Source organism: Canis lupus, chromosome 4, assembly GCF_048164855.1.
Source record: "Canis lupus baileyi chromosome 4, mCanLup2.hap1, whole genome shotgun sequence".
NCBI lineage: Eukaryota > Metazoa > Chordata > Mammalia > Carnivora > Canidae > Canis > Canis lupus.
In genome coordinates this window covers 14,743,388-14,754,565 of record NC_132841.1, presented here as the reverse complement: position 1 = coordinate 14,754,565, position 11,178 = coordinate 14,743,388, and the positions used below count along the sequence as shown (strand labels likewise).

Sequence of the window (11,178 nt, the reverse complement as noted above, 5' to 3'; positions counted from 1 at the left end):
CTTTGATGCATTTTCACATACAGTATTTCATTTAATACAGATAGCAGTCTTTTGGAGTTTATTGCTCTTATCATGGCCTGTAATTCCTTGTGTGTGTGATTATATAAACACATACATACACATTTTTGTATATATGTATCTCCTTGCTTACTAGTCACATTCCTAGACTCTAGACTTCATGAGGACAAGGTACTTATGCCTATTTAATTCACTAAGGTTGAATCGGGGTCCTAATGCAATGTCTGATACATAATAAGTTTTCCCTAAACATAGGAATGGTGGCTTCAACAGAAAGGAAAATAGATGGATGAATAAGGAACCCTGTGTTGAGGGGATTGTCTTGTTCATTTTAAAGCTAAGAAACCTGAGGCTCGAATGTGAAACTGCTTATGTAGAGGGGGCAGGCACATAAATCAACATCCACCATGTCTTTGTGTGGATATTGCTGAGGATGCTGTCTCTTATCTTTATCCAAGATATAAAAGGAGTGAAGCAGCAGAGAGTACACCACCAGCTCCATCTCTATGTGGCCTTGATCATAACCACTATTGCTATTATAGTAGCAGGAGCACTGTGCTAAACATTTCCTAGATGTTGGCCAATCCTTATGAAAACCATGGGAAACAGGTATTGTCATTCTTGTATTCAAGATGAAGAAAGCTCTTTCAAGTTAATTAAAACAACTAACAACAGCAGAATAAAGAAGAAAGCAGACCAAACATTATGCAAGTTGGGAGTAAATTTCCTCAATACCTATTATCTATTACCCAGAGGTGGGCAGACAGCAGTGATGGTGAAATGGTGGCTTCACTTCTCAGGCCACAGGAAGCCTCTAACTCAGCATCTCATCACTAGAACATGAAAGCAGCAACAGTAACTTGAATCAGGTTTATTCCAGACTCCTCCACTAACACGTTTATGTGACGAGTCCCAGTAACACTGTTTCTGCATCTGTGATAATGGGCTCATGTTATTTTCCTCCATCCACTCAAAGGACTCTGGGAGGAACAAGAAGAATCATAGTTTACCAGCTAAATGCTACTGTGATCATTTGGGATGGAGGAAGGTGAGGCACTGGTGTGAAAAATCACCCATAAAACCTTCATAACCTCCAGAGAAAGGCTGCGTCTCCATGGATTAGTGGCTATGTGCTCTGTAGCTATTTCACCCAAAACTCCATCATATCCAGTAGGCTGTAAAATGCGCTGCTCTGAATGTCAGCCCTTAGAAGTGGGACATAAAGTCTCATCAGGTTCAAACAGCATGAGTGTGCCACACAGTATGGACATACCCAAGTCTTTTCTATCCTCCTCCAAGTTAAAGACCATCCAGGAAGCTATCCTGACCACCCTGGCCATAATTATTAACTTTTTTCAATTACACATAGTCTTCATAACACAGCTAGCTCCTATTCTTCTATTCACAATTTGTTTTATGAATTGGTTCAAGTCTATTTACTAACTCTCCCAACAAGGCTGTGTTTCCCCACTATGCCTGGGGCATAGTTCAAGGCAGAACAGCTATCACTCAATAAATATTTGTGGCTTGACTGGCAGATCAGAAATATCCTTCTTGACTTTGTCCAAAAGTACCATTCTTGTTAATATTGTAAGTAAGGCTTCCCTTCTCTTGATTACTGTGACATCTCACTATCTGTCTCTATTTTTAGAGTCACAGCTATCCTATCCTTTGTTTCTTTTTTTCCCCCCTTTCCTGGACAAGAGTCCATTGTTTCTGATGTGATGGTATAGCTTCTTCTCCCTCTAAAACAAAGTTAAACTGACCAAGCCCTGCAGCACTTCAATATTTCATTCTTCTGGTATAAGAATATGCCTCGAAATGTGGCAATGACCTGCCCACATCTGTATAAATATGCCGTTTGGTCATGTTGGGTGTGAAGAGACTGAAAAGGACTCTATGTTATTATGTACTCATGGAACTCGGAGGGCAGTGATAGTTATTTCAGGGTTGTCAACTGTATACTATGAATGATGGCCGAAGGAGACACTGTGGGAAGAGGTTCCTCACTGAAATTTAAGGAGCAAACCCTTGGACAGTCTGAACTGATGAATATTCTAATAAGTATCTTGTTACTTTCAAACATTTGACTCTACTAGCAAAGCATGTCCAAAGAACAGTGTTACTTTAATGAACAGATAAAAGAGTTATCCATAGCAACGTGCTAAAATCCTCAAAACAAGTCTTTGCTGAATCATCCACGATCACATGGTTCTGCCATAGCTGCTAGGTGCTAGGGAAAGAGTGGGAGACTTGACCCAGTGTCTCGGAAGTCAAGGCAGAAGAAAGAGATAAGCACAGAGGCATGTCTCTTTGGCTTAGTCCCAGTATTTTCCTTGATCTAGAGACCTCATCTAAACTCTCAAGAGAAGAGATGGTTCTTGACACTGGCTCAATGGGTTCTGCTACTCTGGTCAATGAACAAATTTAACCTTGTACTCCAGTTACAGGAGATCTCTGTGGATCTTTGTTTGTTTGTTTTTGTTTTTTGTTTAAATTTTAAGTCATATTTCCTTGCTGGAAAGCATGCTCCCAGTTCCTTTCTGTCATTTTGGTTCTTTTTTTTCTTTTTTTTTTTTTTTAAAGATTTGTTTATTTACTTATTTGTGATAGACAGGGAGAGAGGCAGAGACACAGAAGGAGGGAGAAGCAGGCTCCATGCCAGGAGCCCGACACGGGACTCGATCCCGGGACTCCAGGATCGTGCCCTGGGCCAAAGGCAGGTGCTAAACCGCTGAGCCACCCAGGGATCCCCTCATTTTGGTTCTTTATAAGACCCTGGGAGTTGTTGTCCAGAGAAAACACGTTGATTTTAACACTCCTTTGACAGTGACCCTCAAATCATATCAAGTCCAGAGACAAAGCCAGAAAATGGCTTTGGATCGCAGTGGCTGAGAGGCATAGGGGAAAGCAGGAAGGTTTTCAAAGGACCCCAGGCCCCAGTGAGTTCAAATGAAGCTGGAGTGCCCCTTAGCTGGAGTCCTGTACGCAGTCTGGAGAATCTCATCCCCAAAATGGGTTTTAGAAACCCAAGAAAGTGGTGTTCAGAGGAGGTTAGAGCTCATCTAGTCCAATCCACAGGACTACACCAACCAACTTAATTACATAAGCTCTGCTCATATCATAAAGCATGAATTCCATCTCAGAAAAAAAGAAGAAAGAAAGAAAGAGAAAGAAAGAAAGAAAGAAAAAAGAAAGAAAGAAAGAAAGAAAGAAAGAAAGAAAGAAAGAAAGAAAGAAAGAAAGAAAGAAAGAAAGAAAAAAGAAAAAAAAAGAAGAGGACTAAAGAGCCCGGGGCAGAGGGAATGGCCCTGGGGCTTCAGAGCTACCAGAGTGATTAGAGAATGTGAAATTTACAAGAATTGAAAAGAACTATGTGATATTGGGTCTTATTTCTACTTTTCCCAAAAGGAGAAAATTACAAATCATTAATAACTTCCCTTCCTGACTCCTCTCTATGTTGTGTCATCTTCCAATTACTGTGATTGTGCTGATGGAGCCAGTTTCTTAAAGGCCCAGCTATAAAATATATGGACTAATTGTCGAACAAAACCAGGGAGCTATTAACACCCCAGCAGAGCAGCGCTTCTGGTCGGACTCTATTATATCTACACCACCAGGTTTGTACAGCTCCATCGAGGGCCTTGAAATGCTGAAATAAATTAACTCCTTTATTTAGACATAAACATCACATCACACCCCAGAAGGAGCCAGAATGGACATTTCTGGTTCACACATTCAGTCCAGGGCAAAGAGAGACACTTCCCTGTAAATATCGCTAACCATAATCTGAATTTTCTAATTTCAGAAACCCATTCCTCCAACAGAGTAATATTTATAGAAAATGAAATTTGGGTTTTCAGTTATGCCAACTTTCTCTTTCATATTCAAATGCTACATATATTCCAGAACATGTTTACAGAATTTTCCCATATTTCTAAATAAATACACAAAAGAAGTTCTGAAATATACACATTTTAAAGATGACTTTGCACACAGCAGCTTATTCCCAGATGTTTTACATTCTGAATTTCTCAATAAATGAAGAACATGCTAGGAAAGCAAACATGGGCTGACAGTATTTAGTCTAAGTTTTTTAAATGATATAACATATGTAGCTCAAAACAATTTTCAATAACTATATTTCACCCTGAGCAGTTATTAAAGAATTTGAAATGAGCATTTGTAGGGTTCGGCACGGAGTTTTTAAAAATGCAGCTTTTAGGGTGATTTTCATTGTTTTGAGCTTCTCACAACCACACGGCAGCCACAATTCTTGTCTTCTATCTTCTGAGTTATATATATATGTGTATCTATATTCATGTGACAAGCCCATGATCCCAGTTCACTGCCACAAGTGCTCATTAACAAGCCTCACAGCCCACAGTCAGTTCTGCGAGCTTTGAACCAGTTCCAGAACGAGGGCTACAGCAAATGGCAGCCTGGCCTTTTCACTTCTTCCAGTTTTTATATATTAAAAAAAAAAAAAAAAAAAAAAAAAGGCAGAAAACTCCCAATAACTGCTCCTTTCACACCTTTTATCTCCTTTATAAATTTGTAATATTCACTCATTAAATCTCAAACTTTGCTACATTCTTATGTAATGCTTAATTCTCTTCTTCTCTGGGGTTGGCTTGTGAAATGTCTTTAATTAAAAAAGCTAAAAGCACTCTAAATCTGGATGGCAGACTCATTTCCAGGGCATTCAGGCATGTTGTCTAATTTTAAAACTCTGACAGGATACATGTAAATTTATGCAAGTTTCATAAAAGTCACAATTTCCTCCTTGAATTCAAGCTAAAGAAAATGCCCCCGAGCTCTTTTCAAAGCTGTTTGTTTTACTGGAAAGCTCATTTTGCCCATTGTGTTGGAGGTGATTATTCTAAAGAATATCCAATGTCAGAATCCCATCAATCCACCAAGCATTAAGGAGTTAAGTTTCCCTACTATTGATCAAACAGGCTCTTTGATCACTATTTTATGGCTCTTTAAACACAGATGGGGGTGGGAAGGGGAAAATATTATCATGCAAATTATTTTGGTTGACAGTAATTAAGAAATTATATGTTAAGAAAATCAGTAATTGTTCACATGAGTCACTAATGTGTTTTCATTCTTTGTAAAACTTTCTGGCACGCCCTTCCTTTCTTGCTTTAAATAAGCAAGGACTGGAAAATATGCACAGTATTTGGAACCCAGGGGAGTGACATATTAATTCAAAGTTTGCTTGGAAGTGGAGCTTTGTGGAAATGCAGACGAGTTCCCATCCTTTTTGTTTCTACCACCCTGCACCCAAGACTTCATCTCCAGGATGTTGGGGGTAGCCCCTGTGAATGAGGGAAGGAGGGTCATCTATGGGCTGGGACTCTACTCTCCTCCCTTCCTTGGAAGGCCGTAACTGGAAGACCCAGGGCTTAGGAAATCTATGAGAAGAACCACCGCATGGGGGAATCACAACCAGCTCAGCCATGGGCACTGAACTAGTCCTTGCTAATTCTGCTGCTCTCCAGAAGCAAATCTTCACTCTGAATTAAACCTTTGCCAAAGTTTGTTTTGGAAAGGCCCTAAATCCACAGGAAAGGGCCTAACAGGGTATGATGGAAGGCCGAGACGGGCTCCCTCCTGAACGGTTGGGACACCTTCAAATGAACTCAGGTTAGCTTACAAATCACCGATCCCTAAAAGAGCACAAACTAAAATTACATTTGTTTTTATTGAAAGACAGCCTCAAGTGCTGACATGTAGTGTATGACATGTGATACATAATAATACTCTTAAACCAGTTCTGACATAATATCTCCGGCGGCCTAATAACCACAAATGATTGCTTTACTTAAGAACTAGCCAGAAGCAAAATAGATCCATGTAAAAGTAGCTCGAGCCATAAATACCTCAACAATATTTTATGTCACTTTGTAAAAGTTAAAGGAGTCCTATAATAATTAACAACAAAAACGCCATGTTCTTTACTATTGTGTGTTGGTTGTGAAAGGTTATTTCATAGTCCCGAGGCTGCCAGAGCCGTAAATTATGCAGACACCAAGAAACATTAAGGAGAAATAATAGCAATTTAAACGAAGGCTGACGTAATTCATGATAAACAGTCATTGGAAAATATTACAATGTTGTCTTTTTTGAGTGGGTTTAATCAGAAGAATGTGACCATATTCTAACATAAACCACTTCTCTTTTCCATTGTGCTAGCACTTGGAATGTTGGCACTCACCCTGGCTGCAAGGTTCTTATTCACAATAATTGCTGAATCCAGAGCTCTAACACCTCCAGGGAACCTAACAATGTAAATTTGGTATTCTGATTGATGGAAGGAGCTTCCAAGACAAAGCTCACAAGCTCCGGGGCTGCATGGTGGTCCAAGAGAGGGACTGAAATTGGAGATGCATGTAGCCAGGATAATAACTTCAAGAATATATACCAAAAAGATGCCTAAGTAATGCAAACACTGAAGAATTGCTTTATTGTCACGTCTAATAGAACCTTGAGATGTGGTATAAATCTGGCAGCTGTTATGATAAAAGCAAACCTTTGTCATAAGTTGTTCTGGGGGAACTGTAAATACAACAACACATTAAGAAGCAAATATGATGAGAAAGACCAAACCTGCCAACTTTCATTAACGCAAAGTATCACCAGGTCAGTATCAGAGACATGATCACAGGGTATGGCGGCCAAGCAGATGTTTATATCTGAACACACACAAATAATTACTAAATTTAATACGGGGACAGAGGGAGGGGAATTCTGTGCACTAAAAGACCGACTGGGAGCAGGGGTTTTTGGTTTTGTTTTTGTTGAAAAAACAACAACAACAACAACAACAGAACAAAAGGCACCAAGCTCAGAAACATGCCAACACGGAGACTGGGCAATATTTACCTCTCTGGAATTCACCCAGTCTTTGGGAGCGTAAAGGGAATAATATTGCTATTATAACTGCAAAGCCTTCCAATGTACAGTTCATTTAAAAGTCTTTAAGCCAACTATTGATTATTTGTGTCAACGAAGGAAGGCAAGGATAAGAGAAAACCCTGAAAATCCAATAGCTTATTTTTCCCACTAGTTTCTATTTCATTCATGATCCATTCTTTCCAAAGGCCATTAAGAGCAGCAGAAGTGATTTCATTTTTTCTTCCTCTCCTTTTCTCTGCCAACCTTCGGGTGGAGGTGCTAATGAGTTGGAATGAACTCAAATGAAGGCAGAGGAGGTCTGCCCAGGAAGTCAGGGACTTGGACAATCTACAGAGTGGGGACCCTGCCCCTGATAATCAAAAATTAATTGCCACCTTCCAAAGATCATTTATAATATCCATTATATAGCAAAACAGACTATTTTTGACTCTGGATAGCTTTTTCCAACTGAATCTATTTAAATAGTCCCAGAGGTCAAATATCTGGCCACTCCTTTAAAAATATTCTTTCAAAATATGATAAATGGCTTTCTTTGGCATTTATACTAATAAAAACGTATTTTATCTCCTCTTACCACACAAACCTTACTTTCTCTAAATAGCCCATTGCGAACATTATCAGTGAATTTTGCTCAGTGTACAAATATTTTATGTATTACAATGAGTAGCAGAACGCAAAACTTGCAAATATTTATTTTTAGACATATGGGAAAAAAAGCAATTAGAGCTAAAAATGTGAAGAATGAAGAACTCACTTAGAAGCAATTACATTGGACATGCAAACTGTTCTGCCATCAAACTTTTATTTAGATGCCATAGAGCATATTAAGAAATATCACTTGCACACACACACACACACACATACACACACAAGAAAATATTACTTCACAACTGAAAATATCCAATCACTATAAACAACATCTGGGGGTCATTAATAATTTACTCTGTGGCTGAATTAGCCAAATAATAAGTGGTCTGACTCAGAATTCCTAAATTTCTATTTTTGAAGGAAAAACAAAACATAATACCATGACTTATATTCGCAAATAGCGATGCTCTCTGGGCAGTTTCTGTGTGTCTACAAATGCGTGTCCACATGGCGATAGATTTGTGAACCCACGCAAGGCACACATCGTTTATGCCATTAATCGCTACCTCGCCTAAAGTGGTGTCCTGTTTTTGTTTTGAGGAAGTTTAAAATCGTAATATTGAGTTCACTCTTAGCTCAGAGCCTTCTGTGTAATTAGCATATTTTTCAGACTGCTAAGAATCTGACCATAAGCAGCATCTGAGAAGCTTCCCATTCCAAACTACTACAAAGCCTTCGTATGCAGCCTCATAACACATTTTAAGAGCAAGCATACTGTTCAAATATTCCAGCCCCAAGATAAAAGAACTAACAATTTTACTGCCACACAAGCCACTGTGCTGAGACACCCTAAATATTTATACTAACGGGAGTTGAAAATAGTATCAGAGAACAAAGCCAAAATATTTCTTCTACTCATTAATAGCAACAGTCTTTGGCAAGACAGATGCCAGAAAGCCAGCACTTTTCTGATTCACTGGGTCCCATCACATGGTCTGTTATTATAGGTTTCATGGGGAGTCAACAGCCTGGTTGATTTATGGGCAAGGGAAAATAGTCTTCATGACAATCCATATTTACATTTTTTAAAAACGTCTCTAAAATATCTCTCTGGAAAGTACCAAATTTCCATTGTAAGGTACATAATTCTTATCACACTTTGAGGTCCCCAGGATCGGTGGTCTCCCAGTTGGCGGCATCTGAAAATCACAATTTTTTTTTTTTTTGTTTCTTAGTGATGCACATGAAAATGACGTGTACTATGAATGATGTGGTCTTTGATCTGATGACACATAGCACCTCCACGTTTGGTCTATATCAGGGTCAGGAAACTTTTCTGTACAGGGTCAGAGTGGAAATATTTCCAGCCTTGCAGGGCATACTCGACTTTGCTGTTGAGGCCCAAGAACAGTCGTGGATCGGACAGGAGTGTATGAGTGTAGACTGGCAGGGCTCCAATAAAACTCTTGAAGACGGCGATGGGCCAGATGTGACCCAGGGGTCAGGGTTTGCCCTATTTAGCCCAGTGTAAGAAGGGACCCCGTGCGCGCTGAGGGAACCCTGGGCTTGCTGCCCACAATGGGCACAAGCCAAACCTACTCCCCGGGCTTCCCATGTCACACCTCACCTACAGCAGGTGCTCAGTCTGTGTCAGGGAAGGCCGAAGGGACCGACCGTGCTTAAACTCACAGGAATCATCCCAAGGCGACTGTCCAGGGGGCAGGGAAACACACACTGTGCAGGTGAATGTAAAGAATGTACTCAGCTACTTCCACGGGGACTTTTTTTTCTTTTTTGAGCACAGGTTGGACTCTTGCAATTGTTATTTACGTGAATCAGTGGGGCTGACAGTTTACTACAAAGAGCCACACTGAACACCCCAGAAGAGCACTGGCTGTAAAGTACAGAGCTGGGTTTGAATCCCAGCTCCACCACCTGACTATTGTTGGATGACTTCCTCTTAAATGGCTCTGAAGCTCAATTTTTTTCATCTGCAAAACAGGGACACTACCTACCTCAAAGTATTGTGAGAATTTAAGGAGTTGATGTATGTACTAAGTGCTTGGTACGTGTGGAAGCTGGCTTCCCTAAACTTTCCATTGAAGTGATTAATCATATAAAATATAAGGATTCATTAAATAGATAGCATTTAGGGACACAGACTATGGTTAGGCACCTAACATGGTGCCTGACACATAGTATGCTCTCAATAAAAGGTACAAGTTGGTTATTTTATTTTTTAATTAACCAGAATTCTCAGGAAATGAGTTGTCCTACTTAACCATATATAAAGTTGACAGAGAATTGTTACAAACCATTATTTTTGTAGACAGAGTGCAAGTATGTGAGAACAGAAAGGGAACTGAAAGATCACCTGGTGTAAAAGTTCATAAGCTAAGACTGTACAGAGTGGACAAGTCTTGAAAAATATATGCGGATTTCCTGTATTTGTTTGATATGTTCATTTTTGCTAACATTGTTCAAAACCATGATGATAATGATGACAATGATGCACATTTTCATAAGAAGAAGATTCAGTAGCTTTCTTCACATTCTCAAATCGGGCTAAGATTCAAAAAAGCTCAGAAATCTAGTCCAATCTTCCATTTTATGTGTAACACTGGAAACTTGGAGTTAACTGAGCTGCTGAAGCTCCCTATTTGGTAAGAGGGTCAGATTCTGAACCCAGTTCTCCTGACTCCCAGTCAAGTGTCCTTTCTGGTACATTGTGTTTTTTCTCAATTTCTGGGTAATTAATAGCACTAGAGTGTATGCTTCTAAAATCATAGCTCTGCACATTTTTTTCCTTAAGTAGGCTCCACACTCAGCATGGACCCTAATGTGGGGCTCAAACTCACCACCCTGACTGAGATGGAGACCTGAGTGGGGATTAAGAACCACATACTAACTGACTGAGCCACAGGGCTCTGCACTTTTACTTAAGGCGAGGCCTTTTACCTGGACCTGTGACTGCCCAGGGAACATACCCTACCTTCTGTTGCTACTTGTCACCACACTCTAGCACATCAGCACAATCATGGTTCAGCTGTCCCAGCATCACACCTGGGTGGAAGCAATGAAGCAAGGAGGAGCTGGCTGGCGGTAGTCATTACACTGCCAACTTCCATTCCCCATCACCCCTACCACCAGCTACAACTCTAGGTGTCCCTATAGCATCAAGTCTCAATCTTCAGTGTGCATCAAGTAAGATTAATATACCAGTGACAGGATGTTGGCCATTCAAATTCAGGAGGTCAGAGGCTAAAAATCAAAGTTTTAGTGAATTTTTCAGGAGACTGAAAATCTTTGCCTGAGCTCACTTTCTTGCCTAAGCCTCCCCCCCCCCCAAGTATTCATTGAAGAGATTCTTTCCTGTTGTGCTTTAGAGCCACACAGAAACTCTGGATTTTCATTCTGAACACTGGGTTCTCAGCGTCCTCAGCGGTAGCTGAAGAAGATCCAGTAGAAAGGGCCAATTGAGTAAGCGCAGAGCTGGCTCTGCTTTGCCCACGGCTCTGCTATTGCTCAGAAGGAAAATAATTTTGGCAATAAGAGATTCTTGGAATTTATCCCAAAGAAACCATCAAAATGCTGATGGTTTTATATATAAAGATGTTCATTACAGTGTTAATTATACATTATACA

At 40.0% G+C, this 11,178-nt stretch overlaps 1 protein-coding gene across 1 annotated transcript in view; it reads right to left on the bottom strand.

The window, feature by feature from the left end:
• ARID5B (AT-rich interaction domain 5B) overlaps positions 1-11,178 on the bottom strand; it is a 178,514-nt gene that overhangs the window by 67,543 nt on the left and 99,793 nt on the right. The window lies entirely within an intron of this gene.